This window comes from Narcine bancroftii, chromosome 4 (assembly GCF_036971445.1).
Source record: "Narcine bancroftii isolate sNarBan1 chromosome 4, sNarBan1.hap1, whole genome shotgun sequence".
In the NCBI taxonomy this organism is placed as follows: Eukaryota; Metazoa; Chordata; class Chondrichthyes; order Torpediniformes; family Narcinidae; genus Narcine; species Narcine bancroftii.
Window position 1 is genome coordinate 183171104 of NC_091472.1, and position 13083 is coordinate 183184186.

The 13083-nt window shown below is 44.5% G+C and overlaps 1 long non-coding RNA gene across 1 annotated transcript; it reads right to left on the reverse strand.

Annotated features, from left to right (window-relative positions):
- Positions 1 to 4756: 4756 nt before the first annotated feature.
- On the reverse strand, positions 4757 to 9724 carry LOC138760005 (uncharacterized). Its single transcript, XR_011355319.1, has 3 exons — positions 9593 to 9724; positions 5331 to 5418; positions 4757 to 4871 (listed from the first exon to the last, which is right to left on the reverse strand). It is a non-coding gene; the product is annotated as an uncharacterized lncRNA (long non-coding RNA).
- Between the last annotated feature and the right edge of the window lie 3359 nt (positions 9725 to 13083).

Genomic DNA, 13083 nt, shown 5'->3' on the forward strand with positions numbered 1-13083 from the left:
TTCATCTCTCTGTCTGTTTTGCAGGCGTTCTGCAAATTCTCGTGCTTTCTCCGGATCCGAGAACAGTCTGCTTTGCTGCCCCGGGGTAACGATTTTAAGCATCGCTGGATATCTTAACATAAATTTATAGCCTTTCTTCCATAGGATTGATTTTGCTGCATTAAACTCCTTCCTCTTCTTCAGGAGCTCAAAACTTATGTCTGGGTAGAAAAAATTGTTTTGACCTTTGTATTCCAGTGGCTTTTTGTCTTCTCTCATTTTTTTCATTGTCTTCTCCAATATATTTTTTCTTGTCGTATATCTCAGGAATTTTACTAGTATGGATCTTGGTTTTTGTTGTGGCTGTGGTTTAGGGGCTAATGTTCTGTGTGCCCTTTCTATTTCCATTCCTTCCTGTAATTCTGGCATTCCTAGGACCCTGGGGATCCATTCTTTTATAAATTCTTTCATATCTTTGCCTTCTTCATCTTCCTTAAGGCCCACTATCTTCATATCGTTTCTCCTATTATAGTTTTCCATTATATCCATCTTCTGAGCTAACAACTCCTGTGTTTCTTTAACTTTTTTATCAGATTCTTCCAATTTCTTTTTTAAGTCATCTACCTCCATTTCTATGGCTGTTTCTTGTTCTTCCACCTTGTTTACTCTTTTCCCTATTTCTGTCATTACCATCTCTAATCTACTCACTTTTTCTTCTGTACCTTTTATTCTTCTTTTTATTTCATTAAATTCTCGTGTCTGCCATTCTTTTACTGCTTCCATATATTCTTCAAAAAATTTCCTATCTATGTACAGTCCATTCCCTTTATCTTCTATTTCTCTGTGCAGAGCTTGATGTTCTCCTTCCTCTTCCCCTGTGTCCACTCCAGGACCTGTGTCCTCTACCTCTCTTCCTTGTATCTGTGTCTCTTCTGATTTTCTTGTTGGGCTGTTTATCTCAGTTTGTTGGGTATTTTTTTATATTAATGGTGTCGGTCTTCTTCCTCTGGGCTGGTCATCTGCTGTGTCTCTGATTTCCTTTTTTCATTCTCCTCCCTCCCGTTCCCATTATTTTCGATATCTTCCCACTGGGAGCCCTGCTGTCGGGTCTTACTCAGCTGTTCAAGCTTTGGAGTTGCACTCCATAGCTGGTCCCCCCTCCCGTCGGTGTTGTCTTTGTCGTGCGCATCATGCATGCGCGGTTGCGCACCTCTGTTTGGCTCTGTGAGCCATCCTTGTAGTCCTGCGCTCGGTGGGTCACAACCCTTCGGGGCTTCCACTGACCTCAGGGAGTGGACTCCTCTTTCCACAGCGGGTCCCTGCTTCTTCGTATAGGTAAGGCCTTCACCTTTCTCTTCTGGTGTCGTTCCTTCTTCTTTTCTTCCTGTTGTTTTTGGCTTTTCTTTCTTTGGTGCCATTTCCTCCACACCTTTATTTTTTATTTGTTGTGGTTTATGTGTCTGCGCTTTGCTTTTTCTCTACTTTTTTCCTTCTTTTCTGGAGAGGGCTGGTATTCTCCTTCCGGCCACTACTCCATCATGTGACTCCCTCAGAAAATAGTGATTGAGGTACTTCATTAACAAGTAGAGGAAAGGTCCTTGAACTGGCCATTGGTAGTATTATTTTCAAGTTGGCTGGACCATACTTTTAATAACATTAATTCTATAATTGACCTAGACCACAAGACAGGAGCAGAATTAGGCCTTTTTGCTCATCAAATCTGCTCAGCCATTCGAATCAAAGCTGATATATTTTGGCTCTCAACCCCTTCTCCCCATAGTCTTTGACACCCTTAACCAGAAGATTTGTCCTGTATGTATTTAATTTTGGTATAGCTTCAGGATTCTTCCAATGCACATCCAAATACAAAAACATTCTACATCGTCAATTTACTAATCTGGGTACACAATCTTTTATCCGGACATCTAAAATCCAGAAAGTTCCAAAATCCGGCAAGTGGGAGGAGAGACTGGCAGCGCGACAGGAAGGGCGTGGGCGTGGATAAGGCAGCAAAATTCGGTGGGCTTAAATCTGGCTTTCCAAAATCCAGAAAAATCTGAAATTTGGAACACACTGTCCCCCAAGGGTTCCAGATAAAGGATTGTGTACCTGGTATTGTTAATTCAGATCAATGGATATGTTGGTGAATTTATTATTCATAAACTCAAGATAAGGACAATGTTCTATAGTGTTGGGAATCACCAATTACTTTTTAGAAAATATTGGACACAATATGAGGTGAGGATTAATATATTAGAATGCAAATACTGTTACCTATCCACTTAATTTACATTTGCTAAATATAGTATCCTTCCTCAGCAATCAAGGGTTTCAAAACTATTTCTGACCAAGTAATGAAAACCAGCGGATGGATAACAGATGACAAATACTTGGAGGTGCAGTTACCATGGTTTTCTCTTTGATAAAATTCATTGTTGAAAACTATGTATGCCACACATTCATTCCAAATATGTGGTCTCAGCAGTTTACTATCTCTGCTGGTTTCAGTTTAAAGTCAGGTCAGCAATGAGTCCTTACCAAGTAAAGTGAAAACGCATTCACCAAAACTTAGTTGGCACTACCCCTTTCCATAGGCCCTTTTACACTGCCCTTGAAAGACCATAATTAACCACCTTTTAACCGCTTCACTTACCTGTATTAACACGATGAAACTGGGTTGGGGAGGTCATTTTCTTCCCGGTACTTACCATCCAAGGTAGGTAGTATCAGGGTGGATGCGTTTTGCTTCGGCTGCTGTGTAAAAGTCTTACCTGCCTTCCCAGGATGCCAACATTGTAATGCTGCAGGTCCCTCTTCCTTTTGCATCTTGATGCTGGGTCCCTACGTAAAAGGACGCAATGAACCGACTTTTCTTGGTTCAGAGTGAATGCTCCGATCCGACCAGGCCTGGCTTTAAACACAGGTCGTTGACAGCCAATTTAGTGGGATCTCTGTGTTAAAGGGTGTGGTGTGCTGTGGTGCAGAAAATACTGTGCTACAGGCTTCAATCCACTTAAACTCTGTACATCAGTTGTGGTATCTCAATGGCTCCATGCGTGTGACTAGCCCAGGAGGGGTCGGCTCGAGACTATATACAGGTCAGTGATTGACAGCCGGCCAGGTGGAGTCTGCCTCCCAGGTTGTCTACCTGCAGGTACAGAGGTCGCCCCCTGCAGTAGGCTGGTGGGCTCGTGGCCCAGTGCTGTGGTTGTATCACCACAAAGGGGTACATGACCCTTTTAAAGAGGCACACCATGCACAGCTGATTTTAATTTATGAAGCAGCAAGTGCTGCAGTTAATCTTAGAGAATGTTTCTTCCTGCATGCCTGCAATGCCATCAATATTGACTCAGAGGAGAAGGATCTTTGTGGGTTTTTTTTGCATTTTCCATGTGAACATCCTTATTTTCAAAGGAATGTTAATATATTATGGATAAGCCTCTCTATTTTAACAAAACATTTGAAATTCAAAGCTGTACAAACAGTAGTGTCGTATCACTGGTTGATTTTTTTGGCACAAGGAATTCATCTGAAATACTTAATTATTTCATTTGGTAATTCTCTAGTTAATTTTTTTTGCGTATTCATAGCTGTTTCCATCATGTTCTATAACCACAGAGCACGACCTTAAGCAATCTGTACAAGAAACTTGAGTTAGTAGATGGTGAAAGGCCATTTTGGTCGATACTCTACATCAGAACTGTCACTGGGTATTTGTGGATGGCCGTCAAGTGAAGAACTTCCTGAAGGGAATGATCATATATACATTACTCTTCCCAGGGTTCTTAGTTGAAGATGGCAGTGGGAATGTTTCATGGCAAAACTGATGTGGGTGCCCAAAGGGGATGTGAACATGTTGTCGGGCTTAATGTACAAGACGAGGAGGAGAATGCAGGGATCCATAGGCCACAACGTCTACCCTGGAGGTCATGTGTAAATAATTTGCAACAGTTGCATCACACAGTACTCATTGATTCAGGTGACAGCAGCTGTGGGATGGTGGGGTGGGGAAATGGGGGTGGTCCAATGGTAACTAATCAAAGTCTTTCTGTCTGTGCCACCCAGGAACTGCAACAAGCCTGCATGCAGCTCCCTGACCTCACTGAGCAGAGAGATACCTTCTTGAACACGGAGATGCCATTCATGTGCAGATCGCCTCTCTTCATCAACTTATTTGCCACTCATATCTTATTTTGTGACATTTGCCACAAAGAAATCTTTGCTCTGACCCACAATAAGCCGCAAATTGAATGAAGTGAATCCTTTCCTGTACAGAAGGCCTGGATTATAAAGCATGAATGCTGCTTGCTGTCGCAGGAATTCAACAATGAGAGTGAGCCTTCCAGCATTGAAATCAAAGTAAGTGAAATCATTACTGCCTCAGTGTGGTGGAACAAGGTATTGCAGGCATGACCTCTATGGACTGGTCAGGCTGGCCCACCTTCCGTCCCTGTAGCTCTTCCCTGTAAGATCCCTAATAAAGGCTGATAGCCCTAGTCTCCTCCCTCCATACTTGCCTTGGACGTGAGTTATGTAGATGCATGCCGAGGTTTTCTGGTTAATAAAGCCTTTGACTACTTGCTTTGTGACTGCAGGTGGTCATTGATCGTGTTACATTCAGATAAGTGTTGGAACGACCTCTCCAAAGTAGAGATAAGCAGCAGATTGGGAGAGATGCCAGAGGAATTCTGTGGCCAATTGGATTAATCTTTATTGAAAAAGCTGAGGTCAATGCAGAGAATTCTAGGTAAGGGAATGAGGCTGAAAATCTGCCCACAAAGTGTTACAAATTTCAATACAAAACCTGATCCAACAGAGAGGTGCGGGGAGGATGTGGGGTCACTGAAGATTAGCTCTTTGAAGGGCATTTTTGTGCCTCCTTCCTCAAGGAACTGAAACAACCAGACAATAACAATAGAGTATGAAGGGCTGAATGACTATTATGGTATACATGCAGTGAACATTTCAGTAGCTACTGTATTAAATTAACATCTGATTTTGAGCAAATGCTTGGTTGTACATTTCGCTTTAATGTTTTGTAGCTGCTAACCAATGAGTAGACAAACATATGAAAGGTTTTACTTCTGTTTGAACAGATCAATTCTGGGAAATGATTTAGTAGCATGTCTTTGTACTTTTGGAAAGCCAGTTATTGCGGTAAGACACTCTTGACAATTTTGGGATTGTTTTAGACAACCATGCAGACTGAAACACATTAGGTTCATGAATTTATATTCGGTAGTGATGGCAATTTGAGTAGTAAGATGCTTGGAGCTGATGTAGGTTGAGTCATTATCTCTCATAAATAGAGTGCAGCAAATTTTAAAGATATAAAGGAAATATTGTCTCACCCCCAGAGAAGAACACGTGATCTTTGTACAATAAAATCCTTGGTATCTGGAATTCAAGCAACCGGCAGCCTCAAGCAACCGGCACAAACTATTGAGGAAAATAAATTTAAAAAAACATTTAAAATAAATAAGAATAAAAAAACAGTAGGTTAAAAAAAAAGACATATATTTAAAATTGTAAAAGTAAATGTTCTTGTGCAGCTGTTTGAATAAAATTTGAATAAAGTTGTGTTTGAATAAAATGGGGTCGCCCAAGATGAAGAGCTGCTTTATGCCTCTCGCTGTCAGGGGGTGACTCTCTTAAAGTGACTCCTTATCCCTGCTTAGTAAGAGTTGCCCTGTGATAATCACAAAAGGCTGAAGTTGCGAAACTATCAGGCTTTTATTAACCAAAGACTGGAATAACCATCAACCTCATTGACTGATCGAAGCAAAGAAAAAGGGCTGTGAGTAGGACTGATCTCGGGATGTGTGTCCAACCAGAAGCAGCCAATCATGTCACAATCATGTGTTGACCACAGTCATTGCTTCTTTTTTAAGAAGAGTTCTGCAGGGTGAGAAGAAAAGAGAGTTAAGCCACTGTATGTATATACATTTTACAGGTTAGGTCTATTAGGGGGTCTCCTCTGCCACAACGAGCAACGTGACAATGGTTGGGATGCTGCCCCAGCATCCTGAACAGCTTGTGAGGTTGGCCTTTTAACAGTTTATCAAGGGGTGGGGTCAGGTGGGGTGCTGGGGGAGTGTGGAGCTGGTACACCGTTGATGGCAACTGTAGCCAGGGGTAGGGGGTAGTCAGCTGCAGATCAAGGTCCCCTAAAGTTGAAGTCGGGGGAGTGTCTGTTGAAAGTCAGTGGTGGTCGGAGAGGCCCCCGATGGAGCAAGGTCCTGGATCGAGACTATGTCTTCATGCCCGTCAGGGAAGGGAATGTAGGCATAGTGGGGGTTCACGTGGAGAAGGCGGACCATCTTGACAAGTGGGTCAGTCTTAGATTGCCTGACATGCTTCCAGAGGAGGACTGGTCCTGGGGAGGTAAGCCAGGCAGGCAGCAGAACCTCTGCACAGACTTCCTAGGGAAAGCAAACATAGTTCATGAGGCATGTTGTTGATGGCAGTACATAAAAATGATCGGTTGAAGTGGAGTGCATCTGCGAGGACTTCTTGCCATTGGGAGATGGAGGCCCCGTGATGACAGTGCCAGGAGGATGGTCTTCCATACTGTGATATTCTCCCTTTCCACTTGCCCATTACCCTTAGGATTGTAGCTGGTGGTCCTGCTCGTGGCAGTGCCCCTGGCCAGCAGGTACTGCTGCAGCTCATCACTCATGAATGATGTCCCTCTGTCACTGTAGATGAAGCTGGGCTACCCAAAGAACATGTGAATATTGTGAGGGGCCTTGATAACTGTGGCTACGGTCATGTCCAGGCAAGGTATGGTGAAGGGGAAACAGGAGTATTCATCGATGATTGTAAGGAAGTAGACATTCTGGTTGGAGGAGGGGAGGGGTCCCTTGAAATCAATGCTGAGGCACTTGAAGGGGCAGATAACCTTGATCAGATGCACTTTGTCCAGCCGGTAGAAATGAGGTTTGCATTCGGTGCAGACCTAACAGATTTTAGTCATAGTCTGGACTTCTTCAACGGAGTATGGTAAATTCCAAGCTTTGATAAAATGGAAAAACCTAGTAACTCCAGGTGGAAAAGGTCATTGTGGAGAGCCTGGTCATTTGAACACTAGCACAGGTTCCTCAGGTAAGAACGTCCGGGGGCTCATTAAGTTTGCCGGGCAGGTAGAGAATTTCTTAATTGTAAGTGGACAGTTCAATTCTCCACCTGGGGATCTTATCATTCTTGATTTTTCCCCCTTTGATTATTATTAAACATGAATATGACTGCTCGCTGATATGTGAGGAGGGTGAACCATTTCTTGGCGAGTCAGTGCCTCCAATGGTGTATAGCCTCCACAATGGCCTTGTGGTAAACCACTGTTATACTGTGATTGGCTGCAAACAACTTGACACACCTCCCAAGACCGATCTTTCCCATAGGCCCTTGCATGCCACCCTTTTACTTTTGCTCTGATCAGTCAAGGAGGTGGCTGGTTGTTTGATAGTGTTCTAGTCTTTAGCTATTAAAAGTCTGATTGATGGTGCGTCAATCTTAATGGCTAAAATTTTCAAAGGAGTTTAGAACATTTCCTAAAATCAGAGAAACTTGACACCTCTGGTCGTCGGATGTTTCGAAAACATTTTGGCAGCTGGCGCATGTGCCATCACCACGAACACAGATCAGCCAAGAATACTCCTCTCATGGATCGGGCCCCAGGTTTTTCCCCATGATCAGCGACGCCAACACATTCCAGGCAGTGATGGAGATCCTCAAGGCCAAGTATCGCTGGAAAGTTAACGAGGTTTACGCTAGGCATCTCCTGGCTACCAGAAAACAATGCCCTGGTGAGTCTAGTGCTATGTTTCTGTGGGCCCTCTGGATCCTGTGCAGAGCCTGCGATTGTAAACCCATGTCTGCCCAGAGTGCCAAGGTCCTCATTAGGGACACCTATGTTGCCAGCCTCCACTACAGGTACATATGGCAGTGATTACTGGAGCAAATAATTCTCAATTTGCCGAGGGTGATCGAACTTACAGAGATACTGGAGGTGGCCCTCCAGAACTCTGAAAACTACTAGGCCTCTTGGTCGTCATGGGTGCCGCTAACCTGGGACGGGGTATCATCCCTCCCCACGAGTGACTGGTCCCATACACTGACCCACTACTCTAATGACCTGACTTTGGCTGCCGTTATGGGCAATCTCTCTAGTTGTTACTTTTGTGGTCAGGGCACTCACCCAAGGAAACGTTGCCCTGCCAAGGATGCACGATGCTCCTGGTGCCAATCTAAACTGCCTGTGAGATCCAGTAGCACCATGTGTGACCATTCACTATCCCAGGCATCACAATCGGCAGCATTTTCCCTGCACTCCAGAGACGCCATGTGCTAATCATGGGAGATGCCATTTTGAACTGCATGCCAAACGCCATCTTTTCAGACATATAATACCATTGGGGGTCGAGGCCAGCTACCTTGGGGCCAATGGCAGCCATTTTGGGAGCAGGAACACCCAACAGTCTCGGACACTGAATCCCTACTGGCATCCATCACACTAAATCAGGAGGCACTGCATGTACTTGCCAGGTGCATGATGGATATCCAGGTAAATGGGCATGTTATCAAATGTTTATTCAATAGCGGGAGTACTGAAAGTTTTATCCACCTCGATATCACTAAAAGTCTGTCCCTTAAAGCATGGCCCGCCAAACACAGGATTTCTCTCACATCAGAGTCATACTCTGAAGCCATCTATGGATCCTGCGTAGTGACCCTGACTGTTGGAGGCGTAGTGTATGAACACTTCAGACTGCTCGTCATGTCTCAGCTCTGTGCCCCCTTGTTACTGGGGCTGGACTTCCAGTGCCAATTGCAGAAGGTCACCTTGCAATTCGACAGGGCTTCCCCTCCCACCCCCCGCCATCTGTGATAAACAGTTCTTGGACAGCCCCCCGCAGGCGACATGTGGCCTCTCAACCCTCAAGGTCAACTGTCTCCCCCCCCCCCCATTGTTTGCCAACCTCAACCCCCGACTGCAAGCCGGTAGCCACCAGGATTAGACGGTACAATGCTGCTGACAGGGCCTTTATTGTCCAGTGCTGGCATTATTAAGGCCAGCAATAGTCCTGGAGGACCCAGGTTGTTGTGGTCAAGAATGGGGAAAGAATAGGATGGTCATAGACTACAGCCAGACCATTAACTGGTACACGCAGCTCGATGCATATCTCCTTCCCCTCATATCTGATATGGTCAACCAGATCGCACAGTGTCGGGTGTTTTCCACAATTGACCTGAAGTTGGCCTACAACCAGTTCCCGATCCGCCCAGAGGACTGCCAGTATATGGCAATCGAGGTGGATGGCCATCTCAATCACTTCCTGTGGGTCCCTTTTGGCATCACAAATGGGGTCTCCAGCTTCCGATGGGAAATGACTGCATGGTGGACCGCTACAATCTACAGGATACTTTCCCATACCTTGATAATGTTACCATTTGCAGCCATGATCTTCAGGACCATGATGCTAATCTCAACAAGTTCCTTCACATAGCGAAATGCATGAACCTGACTTATAACAAGGACAAATGTGTCTTCCAGACAGCACGACTGGCCATCCTTGGCTGTGTTGAGAATGGCATAATTAGCCCTGATCCTCACCGCATGAATCCGTAATGGAACTGTCCCTCCTGCATACCCTAAAAGCACTGAAGAGATGTTTCGGGTTCTTACTATGCTCAATGGGTCCCCAACTATGTGAACAAGATTTGACCACTGGTCAAAGCCACAATGTTTTCCCTAACAAAAAAAGTCCAAATGGGCCAAAGACAATGGTCACCAAGGCAACCATGCATGCCATAGACGAGTCAACACCATTCCAAATGGAGTGCCCTGGTGGCCACTCTCAACCAGGTGGGCAGGCCCATCACCTTTCTCTCACGTGCCCTCCAAGGTCCTGAATTTCTCTACTCCTCCATTGAGAGGGAGGCCCAGACTATCATAGAAACTGTAGCACTGGAGACACTACCTTGCTGGGAGATGGTTCTCTCTTCTCACAGACCAGTGAGCGGTCACATTCATGTTTAATAATAAATCAGGGGCAAAATCAAAGATGATAAAATCCACAGGTGGAGAATCAAACTCTCTGCTTACAACTATGATATCCTCTACAGACCTGACAAACTTAACGAGCCCTCAGATGCCCTATCCTTTGGAACCTGTGCTAGTCTTCAAATGGACAAACTACAGACCCTTCACAATAACCTCTGTCATCCCGGAGTTACCAAGTTTTTCCATTTTGTCAAATCTTGGAATCTCCCTTACTCCATTGAGGAGTTTCGGTCAATGACTAGAAACTGTCAGGTCTGTGCCGAATGCAAACCGCAGTCTACCAGCCAGACAAGGCGTATCTCATCAAGGCAATGCACCCCTTTGAGTGTATCAGTATTGACTTCAAGGATCCGATCCCCTCCTCCAACCGGAATGTTTATTTCCTTACTGTTAATGATGAATATTCCTGTTTCCCCTTCACCATCCCATGCTCTGACATTACCACGGTGGCTGTTTTCTGTGCTCAGGAGATGCCTGGGCGTAGACCTCATTAACCTTCCTGCTTGACAATCTCCATAGCTGCTTGATATGAACTTGCATCATTGATCATCGGGAACATTTGAGGCCCGACACGGGAGAGGAGTAGTCTCAGTCGGTTAGCATCTGTGGTGATGGCATCTGCGGCTGCCACCAGGACATTTTCAAAACAATGTAGCCAAAGTTCGAACGTATTTGGGGCATCTGGAAACCGAGGGTCGATGTTAAATTGCTCAGGGTTCAGGTACTGTATCATGCCTTTTAAAAAAATTAGCTAATAAAATTGATGTACGATCAATAATCACAAAAGGCTGGAGTTGTGAAACTATCAGGCATTTATTAACTAAAGACAGGAACTACCATCAACCTCACTGACTGATCAAAGCAAAGAGAACAGGGAACATGTAAGGGACTATGGGTAGGATTGGTCTCGGGAGGCATGTCCAGCTGGCAGCAGCCAATCAAGGCATAATACTTGTTTACGACACCCTGATAAGAGGCTTTATCTGTAAATTTGCAGGGTGGGGGGTGGGGTAATCATCTATAATGTTGTAATTCAAATTTCGGGTGGCTCCGTGGAGGGGGAGGAACCTACAGATGTTTTCAAAGAAAGTGACTGAAAATTAAGTAAAATGCTTTATAGTTTATATATTCATGTGAGTGAAGTTTGTTCAATGTAAGTACAGAATAGCATTTTTAACTTTTGCACTGTTTATTCTTAATTAGTTGGGGATTGCAAGAATAAGTCTCTAGAAACTGGAAACTTATCTGGCATCTACCAATCCCCATAGGTTATGGATACCAGGCTGTGTGATTATTCCACACCAATTTGTGTGTGAATCGATGGTTAAATTTGTGTTGTCTGCAAGCGGGAACCTGATTTGTGAGTGATCTCTCAAGGCAGAATATATCTCTTAAAGGAGGTGAATGATGACTTCAAGAGATTGGGGGAGCTTCCTCAAGTCAATTTATTGTACGGTACTTCACAAAGTTTATATGTGGACAGGAAATTGATCATCAATGTATTCACAGCACTTACTACCCAATAGACATTTATGGTTTTTAGACTGCAGGCATGTAACAGCACAATCAAGGAATTTTGCCGCTACTCGGGCAGTCTAAAAAGGAATGTGCAGGATTTTTGAGTCAATTCCTGCACTGCAATTTATCCTGTGGGACCCCTACAACCTTTTGAAGGAAGCCTTCAGTGTAAATTGTACTGGAAAAATTCATTGACGATCATCCACTCTACTGCACGTCCAACCACCGGTACTGTTGCACTCAGGTACTTGCAGTCTATGACCACAAGGGCAGTAATTATGTTAATTTTTTCTGTGATTTTTCCTGACATTATAGTCTAAAAACCATAATTGTCTGAACTGTCAAATTCAGCATGCAGAGGACTATTGTGGACTGATGAAATCCTGACTACTGCCAGGATAATAGCTTTTTAGCTGCTCAATTTGCAGCTTGTAGTTGCATATTAGCTACTCAATGAGGGAGCAGAATCCATTTCAATGTATTGAGAACTGATAATATGTATTATATAAAGTGGTAGGTTTTCTCTTCATGCTTAACTTTGGCAGCAGGCAAAGAGATGAAGCTAAATGGAACCCTCTGGACCAGTGGTTCTCAACCTTTCTCTTTCCATCCACAAAACCATTTTAAGTACTCCCTATGCCATAGGTTGTTCGATTGCCTTGAAAAGTGGCAAAGCAGCAGGTATGGATGGAATCCCCCCAGAAGTCTGGAAGGCTGGCGGCAAACTCTGCATGCCAAACTGCATGAGTTTTTCAAGCTTTGTTGGGACCAAGGTAAACTGCCTCAGGATCTTCGTGATGCCACCATCATCACCCTGTACAAAAACAAAGGCAAGAAATCAGACTGCTCAAACTACAGGGGAATCACGTTGCTCTCCATTGCAGGCAAAATCTTCGCTAGGATTCTACTAAATAGAATAATACCTAGTGTCGCCGAGAATATTCTCCCAGAATCACAGTGCGGCTTTCGCGCAAACAGAGGAACCATTGACATGGTCTTTGCCCTCAGACAGCTCCAAGAAAAGTGCAGAGAACAAAACAAAGGACTCTACATCACCTTTGTTGACCTCACCAAAGCCTTCGACACCGTGAGCAGGAAAGGGCTTTGGCAAATACTAGAGCGCATCGGATGTCCCCCAAAGTTCCTCAACATGATTATCCAACTGCACGAAAACCAACAAGGTCGGGTCAGATACAGCAATGAGCTCTCTGAACCCTTCTCCATTAACAATGGCATGAAGCAAGGCTGTGTTCTCGCACCAACCCTCTTTTCAATCTTCTTCAGCATGATGCTGAACCAAGCCATGAAAGACCCCAACAATGAAGACGCTGTTTACATCTGGTACCGCACGGATGGCAGTCTCTTCAATCTGAGGCGCCTGCAAGCTCACACCAAGACACAAGAGAAACTTGTCCGTGAACTATTCTTTGCAGATGATGCCGCTTTAGTTGCCCATTCAGAGCCAGCTCTTCAGCGCTTGACGTCCTGCTTTGCGGAAACTGCCAAAATGTTTGGCCTGGAAG